Source organism: Excalfactoria chinensis, chromosome 3, assembly GCF_039878825.1.
Source record: "Excalfactoria chinensis isolate bCotChi1 chromosome 3, bCotChi1.hap2, whole genome shotgun sequence".
NCBI classification, from domain to species: Eukaryota; Metazoa; Chordata; class Aves; order Galliformes; family Phasianidae; genus Excalfactoria; species Excalfactoria chinensis.
Window position 1 is genome coordinate 47310133 of NC_092827.1, and position 13238 is coordinate 47323370.

The window sequence follows — 13238 nt, forward strand, 5'->3', positions numbered from 1 at the left end:
ATAGTTCTAACTAAACCATGTCCTTCAACACATCTAAACGTTCCTTGAACACTTCCTGGTTCAGTGACTCCACCGCCTTTCTGGGCAGCCCATTTCTGTGTCTTACCACTCTTTCAGAAAAGTAGCATTTCCTCATATCCAACCTGAATCTCCCCTGGCACAGCTTGGGGGCAGTCCCTCTACTCCTATCACAAGTTACACAATAGAAGAGGCTGAACCCCAGCGCACCACAACCTCCCTTCAGGTAGCTATAGAGAGTAATAATGTCTCCCCTGAGCCTCCTCTTCTCCAGATTGAACAATCCTAGCTCCTTCAGCTGGCCCTCGTCAGGCCTGTGCTCCAGACTCCTCACCAGCTTTGCTGCCCTTCTCTGGACATGCTCTAGGACTTTATTGTGCTTCTTGCAGTGAAGGACCCAAAACTGAACACAGTGCTCGAGGTGCAGCCTGACCAGTGCTGAGCACAGAGGGACAAATACTTCCCGGTTCCTAGTAGCAACACTGTTTCTAATACCAGGTGCCATTGGCCTTCTCCGCCACATGGGCACAGTGCTGGCTCACGTTCAGGTCCATTTCCTCTATATACTCTTCCAGACAAACTGCCCCAACCGTGTATCATTGCCTGAGGTTGTTGTGGTCAAAGTGCAGGACCCAGCATTTGGTCTTGTTGAACTTCATTCCACTGGCTTCAACCCAACTATCCAGCCTGTCCAGATTGCTCTGTAGGGCTTTGCTACCCACAGGTAGATCAACACTTCTGGCCAACTTGATGTTATCTGCAAACTTACTGAGGGTGCACTCAGTGACCTCATCCAGGTCATCAGTAAAAATATTGAAGAGGGCTGGGGGCTGAACCCTGGGAAACACCACTTGTGACGAGTCACCAGCTGGACTTAACTCCATTCACCACCACTCTCTGGGCCTGGCCCCCCAGCCAGCTCCATACCCAGAAAAGAATGTACCTGTTCCAGCCATGGTCTGCCGTCTTCTGCAGGAGAATACTGTGGGAGGCAGTGTTGAAGTCTTTGCTGAAGTCAAGATAGACCACATCAACAGCCTTTACCTCATTCACCAGGCAAGTCACTAGATCATACAAGGAGATCAGGTTGGTCAAGCAGGACCTGCCCTTCATGAACCCATGCTGGCTAGGCCTGATCCCCCAATTGTCCTGCACATGCCATGTGATCTCCCTTAAGACAATCTGCTCTATAACCTTCCCTGGCACTGAGGTGAGGCTGACAGTCCTTTAGTTCCCCAAATCCTCCTTCCATCCCTTCTTGTAGTTGGGAATCACGTTGACAAGCCTCCAGGCTTCTGGGACCTCTCCAATTGGCTAGGTACACTGATAGATGATGGAAAACAGCTCGGCTATCACCTCTACCAGTTCCCTCAGAACTCTCAGATGGATCTCATCTGGCCCCATGGACTTGTGGCAGTCCAGGTCTCTGACTGTTTCCTCCTGAATCATGGGGTTTTATTCTGCACTCTGACTGAGACTACCAGATCAGATAGTAGAGTATCCTGAGGATACCTGTTATGACTTTTAAAGACAGACATAAAGAAGGCATTGAGAACCTCAGCCTTTTCCTTATCATCAGTGGTCACATTCCCAGCCACATCCAGTAAGGAGTGGAGATTCTTCTTGGTCCTCCTGTAATTGTTAATATATTTGTTAAGGAATTTCTTTTTCCCTCTTACTCCAGTGGCCAAGTTGAGCTCAAGATGGAAGACCATTAGGATTTATATTGTACATGTAGGATACATGTAATTCCCATGTATAAGAGCTCACTTTATTTTTGATCTGCTAATTGAATGAAAATCAATTATATAAGTTGATTTCATATATTAGATAAGAACAGTGGTAAGATAAGATCTATTATCTATTATTAGATAAGCAGTGGTAGAATTGCTGCTTGCAACACCAGAGGCCCGGGGTTCGAATCCCCCCTGTGGCGCAAGTGGCAGAAATGCTGCTCTGCTACTCAGAAGGGCTCGAATCCCGGGAGTTGGACTCAATGATCTCTAAGGTCCCTTCCAACTCGCACAATACTATGATACTATGATATGATGATGATAACACACCACGTGTTGGTGCATTATTTACCAAAGAGACTGTCTCCCTATTGCAGTGCTATTGACCACCATCAGCAGTCAGTCTAGAAAGGACATTCATAAGTTGACTTGCACAGAGAAGGCATAATAAAACTAAAAATTCACTGAGAGGAATAACAAAGATGATGTAACAGTATCTGCACATGGGGAATAAATGCAATAGGACAGTTAAGCACAGAAAGTAGCCTGTGGGGCTTGAGGCACAGAAACTCATGAATGGCTTGGAGAAACCAAATAACTTTATTTCTTTATTGTTAAATATAAGGACAAAGAATCACCATCCAAAATGGTCTGTAAGCATGTTTGGAAAACACAAAAGAAGGCTTGTTTTCATGTGACCTGTAATTCAAATTTGTCCTTCATTCTACATGGCACTATATATCCTGAAAGTATAAATAACTTCCAAAGACATTTTCATAAAAGAAATATTTGTATAAGACCATTACAGAAAAAAAAAAAAAAAAAAAGTATGGCCACTGACTCAGGGAGTTCTTGAGATACAAGAGTTACAAGAATATGTGCAGTTCATCAGGGGAACACAATTGCCTGCTTGTAGCATTCATATATCCTTCCTGGGCATCTGCTCCTGCCCATTGTTGGAAACAAGATCAGACAGAACTTCAATCAGGCCTAGATGGACAAGCACATACCCATGGAATATTACAGAATCACAGAGTCACAGAATTGCTGGGGCTGGAAGGGACCTCTAGAGATCATTGAGTCCAACCCCCCTGCCAAAGTAGGCTCCCTATACCAGGTTGCACAGATAGGTGTCCAGGTGGGTCTTGAGTATCTCCAGAGAAAGAGACTCCACAACCTCCCTCGGCAGCCTGTTCCACTGCTCCATCACCCTTACTTTTAAGAAGTTCTCATGCATATTTGTGCAGAACTTCCTATGCAGTTTATGTCTGTTTCCCCTTGTCCTGTTGCCACACACTACTGAAAAAGGTCTAGGCTTGTCCCTTTGCATTCTGTATCTTAGATATTTGTAGACATTGATCAGATCCCCTCTCAGTCTCCTTTTCTCAAGGCTGAACAGACCCAGGTCACTCAGCCTTCCCCCATAGGGGAGATGCTCCAGGCATTTTGTCTTTCTTGCTGTATGGGAGATTGGTAATCACAGCCTGAACCTCTGATTAATCAGCTGAGGCAAGTATGGGGTCAGCTGTGGGAGCACAGGTGAGGGTAATGTAGCTGTGCTCCCGGAAGGGGTGGAGCTCGACTCCATCCCCTCTGAGACCTCATTTAAGGACTCCCACTGAGGCAGCATCTCTTGGAGATTGCTCACCAGTGAGGAGTGCCCCAGCTTCTTCAGCCAAGGTACCACCACTGGTGAGTTTTCCTTTACTTATTCCTTCTATACATTTGCTACCATCTGTATATTAACAACCAATACACTGGCCCTCCACTGCAATCCTACCAGGAGGTCCTTGTCTTTTTTTTACTGAGGAGCACAGAATTGGACACAATACTCCAATTGTTCCTGTTATTTAGATTAAAGCTTTCTGACTTGGCATATGCAAGCTTGTTTTTCCGTGGAATGTTTTCCTTATCCTCAGTGAATTATATCTTCCCAAAGTCTATCTGTATATATGTTTACGATTATACCTATACCTTTAACTATATATTTTTTTCCAAGTTGTCATCATTCTTTTCCCCTTACATCTCTCTGCACATATAATAGACTATTATTTCTTCTTCATTATGCTTAAATTGCTCATTGCTTCTCCTTCAGCCAAGTTAAATGTACTACAGCATTTTGAAGGCACTCCATCTATCCTGACACAGGTTTCTTTACATAATCTACACTCCAAATGTTATGTTTTACACTGTTAATTTTGAACCTTTAGTCATAGTGTGATTTTTTTTTTTTTTGATGTAATGGTACAGCTATGGGGTACTTAACTGAAGGAGTCTGTACAACAAAAACAGCTAAAGATGATAATTTCAGTCAAAATAATTGGAATACATTTGACCAAATGTGAGCTACATATAGGGCATCTATGCCCTACCTATTACTTCTAAGGCATCTCATCCTATCTAGGGAAAACTGTTGGCAATACTGGCAAGGGAGGCATACTGGGAAACTGAAATTGCACACCTGCTGCACAGAATCAGTACAGAAAAGAGAATATTTCCTTCTTAAATTATTGAATGCCAAGAGTAAGCCGTTTCACACCATTTACTTGCAATGAAAATGTAGGTCTCCAAAAGGAAAGTGCTTGCTTAATATAATGTATTTAATTAAGAACTTAATCTTCAAAGAGATGTTGTGTATGTATGTTTTCCCTTTCTTGCGTATAGTGAAATGTGCTCAGTCTACTCTTCATGAGCAAAGAAAAAGGAATGTAATATATTATGACTTGAACTTTTTCCAAGTTGTTGTTAATAATGATATCAAAGTTTTCAGAAATGTGAGGCATGCAGACTTGGTCTTTCCAATCTACTGCATGGTAGTGGATCAATAAAAGACACTGCAGTGGATCTAAACAGAAGGTGACTCTTAGCACATTCTCTGCATATTAAACAGTAAACTAGCTTTTGGGATGTATGTATGCCATGGTTTTATTTCTGTCTGCTTTCTTAAAAAACAAACAAACAAAAAAACCACACACACAAAAAAAACCAACAAATCTTGAAATCATAGTCAACTGTACCAGATCTAAGGACTCGCCTATAAATCTTGATACTTGTTTTTCTGAGGTCAATCAAATTCATGAAAAACTCAGCCTCTACTCAAACAGCAGTGGAGACTCAAACCTTCTACTCGGAGTCACAGAATCACCAAGGTTGGAAAAGACCTCCATGACCATCCAGTCCAACCATCCATAAAGTACTAGAATATCTATCTTATTGTGTGAACTGGAGTTCTATTCCAATGCCACAATCTCTCATTTAATACAAATGCAATTGTATACCTGCCATTTGTGGCAGGATGCTGAGAACAAACAGAGCTGTTGCTAGCTATGCAGTCAGACATGGGAAGCTGAAGATGGCTCTCTTTCAAAAGAAGCTGCATGTCCAGAACCAAAATCTATGTATTACTGTATATCCAAATGTGACTACTTTTCAGAATGACTGAGTACCAGGAAAAAAATCAGAAGATTTGGGAGCCTGAAAACTAAATGTGGCCAGGCAGTATCTATTTCACTAGAAATCAGGATTTTCTGAGCTTAATGTGGAATGGCAGCTCATTCTTTCCAGCAATTTTGGAAAACATTCATTTTGTCTTCTCAAGAACTATCTGTGCTTGTAACTCATCCAATAGCTCTTGCGTTCAAGTACATCGCAGTACTACCTTCTTCAGCCATGCTTTGTCTATTCTTGGTGTACAAATTTTACCGTTTTCTTCTGTCACACTTTCATGGAGAGGTGGGTAGTAGCAATGACTACTATGCAAGTTTTAACTTTTTTTTGTTGTTGTTTTTTAATTGGGAGACTTTTGTTCTAGTTCTACCTAAAGATAATCAACAAAAAAGAAATTGTCAGTAATGGTTAAGAGGAAATTTAAAGAGTTCACAGAAGGAAAAAAAAGAAAAATGCTGTACAGAAACTAGTTTTAAAAATTTCAGACTTTCTTCTTAAAAGAAGCAGGAATGAATCCAAGGATTTCTGATTGGAAATCAATCTCTCCTTCTGTGGGTTAGACTGGGTTGATCATAGCAATCTATTACACCTCATTGAATGATTCTGCATCAGTCTGTGATTCCCTGGACTTGTATTTACCAATGATTTAGGATGTCTGGCATCTCTAAAATATATTAATTAACTGAACTACTCTGTGAGTAAATTATTATACAAAGATGGATATTAATTATAGTTTTCCTCTGGGATTACAGGGAAAAAATTGGCATGTTTAGAAGCTAGCCTACTTTCATTCTAGAGTACTGAGCACTACATTATCCATAAATAAAATTCATCTGTGAATGCAAGAAGAGGAAGAATTTATGATAACAATATGTAACTTCAGATGATTTTTTTAGATAAATGCTGCAATCTTCCTCTTTTGAGAGAGTCTGTATTGTGTTTGCCATCTCCCCTGATAGTAAAGTTATTCAGTTTTGTTCATGGCCTCTCACATAATCTCTCCAAAAAGGGTTCAGGAGAAGAGCAAACTCCTGCTCAGATGGCATGGAGATTCTTGAAGAACTGAGAGGTAGGAGAAGACAGGAGCCTGTCTTGGCAAAGAAGGTTTATCCTACTCTGAGAGGATGAGAACCTGAGTGAATGCTTGAGTGTGAATATGTGTTTGCTTTTATGCAGGAGATGGTCAGGAGTTAAATATTTTCCTGGTGTGGGGATGACCTGAAATGATCTTCTCATTAGATCCAGGCATAAAATGGAGGAAATTATCACTGACCACATTTTTATATTTGCCAATGTTTAATATAGTATTATGTTGTTATTTACTAAAACTCCTAAACAGTACTGACACAAGCAGAAAGCAGATATGTTTTTAGGCAAGTGCTATGGGAGAACTAAATATATATTGTAATTTACTGGGAGAAAGGGGAGTATTTTCTGTTAATAGAGTAACAAGAATGATTTATAATGTGATGTTTTTACATATGAAACTGAAATGTTTGCCTACAAGGTCTAAATTAGTTAATTAGGAGATGTGCACACCGAAAGACCTTATAAGAACCTCCTGTATTTTCTAAGAAGGGCAGTCTTCTGAAAAATTGTTACTCCAAGAACATTAAACAGTAGATATGTATTGAATAACTTGTAATATTCTAACCAACAATCATAGCTCATGTATGCTTATTTCAGTTATGTAGTCTGAATAACATGTTAAGGAACATTTCTTTAAAGCAAAAACCTGTAAGGTGTCATTTATCGTGTTAGTCACAAGCCAAGAGGAAAGGTGGACATCAGTTTCTCTTAGGAAGTTATTTGAAGATTTGTAGTAAACATTTATTTTATTGTTTCACTACATAAATATTTATTTTAAGGAAATACATTGTTGATTGTGTTTGAAAAGATTTATTTAAATGGAGAAAAAAAAAAAAGTATATTTAATTGGTTTATGTCTGTCCAAGAGCAGAGAAATATGCAGCCATATATCACACTTCATTTCCAGAGTTAAATGAACACAGATATTTTAAGTAGAATTAAGAATACTTCTCCAGCTGTCATGGAATCAACAAGTCCTGCTGACAAAATGTGCATTTTTAGTTCGACTGTATAGGTATGAAAGGGTCAGGAGACTGAGCACAACCCCAAGGAGGGCTCTTGAATCTTCATCAGGATCCATAGAATGTTGGCTGATGGGAATCTTGTGCAACATTGCATTGGGAAAAAAAAAAAAATAAAAAAATCCAGAACAACAAACAACTGAGAAGGTTTTACTCCTTAAAATCATGTCTATTTTCCATTCTCTTAATATTGAGGAAAAACAAGTTTCCCATCTTGTGTACCAGATCGAGCTGTGGGGAAGCGTGGATGTGGGATCTGGAATCGTGCGCTTCTCACCACACTGAGGTGTGAGGGTTCTGAGCAACACTGTTACTAATGAAAAAGGTGAAAGGCAAAGGAAAATAGGCTGTGAGCATAGTAATGTTACGCTGTCCAGTGGTTATGTACTCCACTGCTCCTGAAACAGCTCATACTTTTTGTCCACTGGTTGCGACACATAAAAAAGAAATGGGTGTGATGAACAATGGCAGTGAGCAAGGTATCTGACTATGTGTTTAGGCAGTGACAATTCTTGGAAGTTTCTTCTCTGTCATTGCTGTGCTGGCCTTATCTGTGTCCCATACAGAGGTATGCACTGCTCCCCAACCTCTACTCCATTTATATACTTGCAATGACTTTGTTACCCCTCTTTTACTATATTATCACACTGTAAAGCTCCTGTTCAGTAGTTTGCTCAGTGTGGTTCTCACAGACTGCCTGTTCTATGTGCAGTATTTAATTTGAGAGGTATGGTCCAGATGCTTCAACCTAGAAATACTCTGCATTTAAAAAGATCGTGGTTTTTTGAGTGCACCCAGACTGACAAGTTGTGTGTCTTCAACATTACTGTCTGCCATTTTGGAAAGCTGTGTGTCATCCACAAATGCTACTAGCAGTGATACTGTGTATTTTTCCAGAGCATTAATAAAACATTATTGAATTAATCTCTGCAAAGGGATCATTCTGTTAGAATATGCCTCATTTGATGACTTTTCGCTGACAGCTGCATTTGGGCATCTGCCAATTCGTGATTCTTAATACATCTAATGTGTTCTCTATTGGTTTATAAAATACTAATTTTATAATAAAACTCACATACGGTACTAAATCAAACACCTTATGAGAGGCAGAAGTTACCAATTTTGTCAAATGAGTTAAAAAATCTAATCAAGAAAAGATAGGTAAAATCACCTTGTGGACAGAGTTAAAGAATTTGAATCAAAATTTCTTCTAAAAAGAAAAGAACTTAAATAATTTTTACAGCTAATTTCTCTAAGGAAATTAAGATCTGAGAGCCAGGAGTGCAACTCAGGAGTAACCTCCTTTCAGCTAATTTCTGAGCCACCTACAATGAATAAGTGAAAGAATGTCAGGTGTAGAATCTACAGTAGGAGGAAATGAACAATACCTGTTCTTGCTAGCAGTTTCTTCCCTGAATATTCTTCACACACTCCATGAAGAAATTCTTTCTGATACAGAATATAAACCTCCTCTGGCAAAGTCTGAGACCATTTCCTCATGTCCTATCACTTGTCACCTGAGAGAAGAGACTGACATTCTCCTTGCTGCAACCTCCTTTCACATAGTTTTAGAGGGAGAGAAGGTGTCTCCTTAGTCTCTTATTCAGACTGAACAACCCTAGTTACCTCAGCTGGTCCTCATATGTATTGTCTTCTATTTCCATCACCAACTTCTCCCCTTCTCTTTGTACATTCTTGAGCAACTCAACATCCACTTCGTGGTGAGCGGCTCCAAACTGAGCACCATATTCAAGAGTTCAAAGGGACAGTCAGTGGTCACACTATGTACATGCAGGCTGGGATGCTATTGGCCTTCTTGGTCACCTGAGCACACTGCTGGCTCATGTTCAGCTGGATTTTTACCAGCACCCCAAGTTTCTTTTCTGTCAGGCAGCTTTTCAGTCACAATTCCCCAAACTGCTACCACTACATAGCATTGTTAAGACCCATGTGGATTATTTAATACTGAACCTTGTTGAATGGCTCGCTATTGGGCTCAACCCATAAATCTAAGCTCTGCAAAGTTTTCCATGGGGTTTCGCCTCTTCTCCCAGGTAATGAGCAATAGGACAAGAGGGAATGGCCTCAGTTTATTTCAGGGGAGGTTCAGATTGGATATTATGAACTTCATTCACTGGAACTCTTTTAGCCTGGCCATACAGCCAATTCTTAACTCAGTAAACCTTACACAAGTCAGCCACAAGCAGACAGTTCTTCTAGGAAAACACAGTAGGAAACGTGCTTGTCTAAATGCTTTTCTAAAATCCAAGTAAACAACATCCACAACCTTTCCCTCAACTACTGACTAGATCATCTTGTAATAGGAGATAAGGTTAGTCAAGCAGGACCTGCCCATCATAAACCCACGTGGCTGCATCCAATCACTTGATTGTCCTACAAGTGCTGTGTGATGTTGTTTAAGATGATATGTTTCATGACCTTCCCTGGTATGGAAGTTGGACCGATATGCCTTTAGTTCTCTGCCCTTGTAGACTGGAGTCACATCCTCTCACATCCAGTCAACTGGGACCTCCCTGGTAAGCCAGAATGATTGGTAAATTATTGAAAGTAGGTTGGAGAGCATTTCTGTCAACTTCTATTGAGTGACTTCCATGTGGTCCCATATACATGTGCTCAAATGAAATTCAAACATATTCTCATTCTTAATGTTTTCAATCATATAATTCTTCATCTATTTTCAGAGACTTTAGCTCTTACTAACCTGAATGTAGAAGCTAGTACTGCCTCCAAGATACTGGCTCATCTCTGATTTAGAAGTGAATCCTTATACTTAATGTCAGTTGTTTGCCTATCTTTATATCTACTTGGAATGTAAGTATATGTGTGTGCAGATACTTGATTTGTGATTACCCAGCTGGTGTTTATGTACATAAATCCAGCATCCACAAACATGTGTTTGCATGTCACAGAAAGTCTGGTTCTAAGTGAGTTAAATTCCATCCTAGTTAAAAGCATAACTTCATACCATACAGGTCTATTTGTACATAACAGAATCAGTGAGCCCCTGGTCTGAAAGAACACTCAGTCATAAACTTTGCATAGTGATGACTTGGTGCTGAATTATTTTTATAAGTTTAATAGATTGCAGTGGAATAGAGTCTATAAACCTATAAACCTTGTAAAAAATTTCTGGCAAGGTTTAACTAAAAAAAATATATAGGTGATATTACTGTGTGTGTACTTTGTGAACAAATTTGATTCCCCTTTTGATTTTATAGCTATGAATAAATGATTGTGGTCTTTACCCAAAAAATACAAAAGTAAGCAGAAAATAAGGAGAATAATTTTCTAAACGAAGTATGCCCAATTAGGCGTGAGGTAGCAAAATGCCTGATTGCACTCCCAATTTGCACTTTAAATTTGTCATGCTTGCTTAATTGCTTTGGGTAATTGTGCATGCAGATGAACAGGTAGTCATGTAACTGATCATTTATGTAAGTAACTAACTGAAATATATGTTTAATTACTTTCTTTGTAACCAAACCCCAAATTCTGACTCCTTAAAGTTCATTAAGTCCCTTCAACAGGAAATTAAGACCAATGACAAAGACCACTGACAAAGGGAAGTTCACCTCACAAAAGTGAGGTGTTATCTTGCAAATCTAGATTATCCTAGAATGTTTTCTTGCCATCAGGTTTGAAGGATACCACCTTGTTTGGAAGTGTTAGATGGCAAGATCTTTGCAAATGTAAGCACTGAGGACTTAGAAACAAAAAAAATAACTTTTAGTAGCTACTAAGTTGTTAATATTGTTCTTAAGAGGATTAAAATGAAAAATAATCAGCTCATTAAATATTGATATATTAAACAGCATAGATACCAGATAGGCACCTATATATTAATGTGAGAAACCTAGTCTCATCACTGTTGTAATGAGGCATAACAGAGATGGGATAATTCATATGACAGGAAGATGAACTCAAATTTTTACAGAATGCTCATGAAGGACAAGCAAGGAAGGGAAAACTTATTATAGTGTGCATTCAAGATAACACACTTACTTGGAGGTTGCAAGTAAATAATTTATGCCAAAATTTGTTTAGGTAATATTTAAAGAGAAGAGGGAAGAAGTACTGCATGTCTTGACATATTTGTCTGTAAAATAACAACCGAGATTAAGCTTAATGGAAACTCAGAAAATAAATAAACAAACAAATAAATAACTAAAAGATGAAATATCTGTTATTTGAGATAGAATCTGAGTTTTATTGTAGAAAATAAACAGAACATGAGTTAGTAATCTTGCACAGATATTAACATGGTAAATTATGCTCAGCAGAGCAGCCCATGGTATGCCTTCTCCTCTCAGATCTGTATGACCAAACTGTTTGTTGTGGTCCTTACACTTTGAGAAATACATGAAGCATCTGGAGGGAGTCCAGGAGATTTCCATGCAAATATAGCTTTTAGGGAATTACAGAAAGAACAGGACCTGTTGTTGTAGATGCTAACGAGGCTGAACCTTGTAGTACAAGCATATAGGCGGTAGCGGGGCTTTTTCGGGATGTGACGGTGACAGTAATCCAGCCTCTTCCGTCTCAAGGTACATTGGCGCGCATTTCAAACGTGCCCTAGGGGGCGTAGACGAAGTAGTAAGGTATATAAGGTGTTGATTACCCCTAATAAACGCCATTTTGCCACCTTTCTTGATGAGTCACGGTGGTCCTTTTGGCCCTAGCGAGGGTTTCGCTAGCACCTGAGCAAGTACGGGGTTTGGATTATAATTGCGCACGGCAACATATGGTGCCCCGTGTGAGGCCATAAACTCCGGTGTGCCTTTTCGTTTTCTTTTTGGGGATTTTTCTTATTAGGCGTGTTTTCGGTTTATTTTTTATGTTTGTTTGTTTTTTATATAGGGGTGTACTGAGGGGACGGCAGTGCATTCCTTCTCCAGCTGCTCGGGGGGACGACGAGTGTGCCTGGGGGTTTTTTAATCTGGGGTGTAGTGAGGTGACGGCATTGCATTCCGCAAGGGAGAGCCTCGGGGGGACGACGAGCGTGCTTTCTTGTCTTTGTAGAGATTGCCTGGGGGGGCAGGGGTCTCTTTTTTTCTCTTTTTGCAGCGCAGGTACTCGTGGATTGCGATCGGGGGCGCTATATTTGCGGCAAGAGTTCCGGGGGGACGACGGGACGGGGCGGGACGACGATTATGGAATTTATCAGTGAGGTATTGTTTTCTTTTTGTAAAGAATACTGTGGCGAGACTGCTCCTTCTTTGCAGGAGATTGCTGCAGTACTTACTTATCTTGAACGGGACGGGGAACTTTCATCCCCCCGCGAGATCCTTGACTGTCGTAAATGGGATCCGCTCACTGTTCTGCTTGCAGAGCATGCAGCGACAGCCCAGGCGGCTGCCGAGCTTGTGACCTGGGGCGTAATCCTGGGTGCTCTTAAAGCAGCCAGGGAGGAGGGGAAACTTGTTGAATCGTGTTTGTTAGTTGGGCTTGTGTTTGATCCGGAGCAGCCGGGAGGGCGGCTGGGAAAAGCGGCTGAGGACGGTGGGACCCAGGAGAGCCGTCTGGGGAGGAGGCGGGGAGATGGGACGGGGTCCGGGAGAAGCGGAGAAGAAAAAGTTAAAGACGGCGAAGATGGGACGGGGTCCGGGAGAAGCGGAGAAGAAAAGGTTAAAGATGGCGAATTCCAATCGACCACACCCCCTCTCGACCGCCAAGTGGACACTTCAGCCCCGTATCCTTTGTCATTGGGGGGTGGGGAGTGCGGGCGCGCGGCTAATTCGAGTGGTTGGGGAAGTAGGCGTGTTCCAGACCTGGGGGGGATGCAAACATGGCGCCGTCCGGGGGGGGGAATGGAAGTAGATGGAAGTATGGTGCCGTTTTCAGTGTGCCGCCCGCAGAGTAGCCCGGTCCAGCAAGTTTCAGCCGGTGGGCCGGCTTTGGGTCGGGGGGG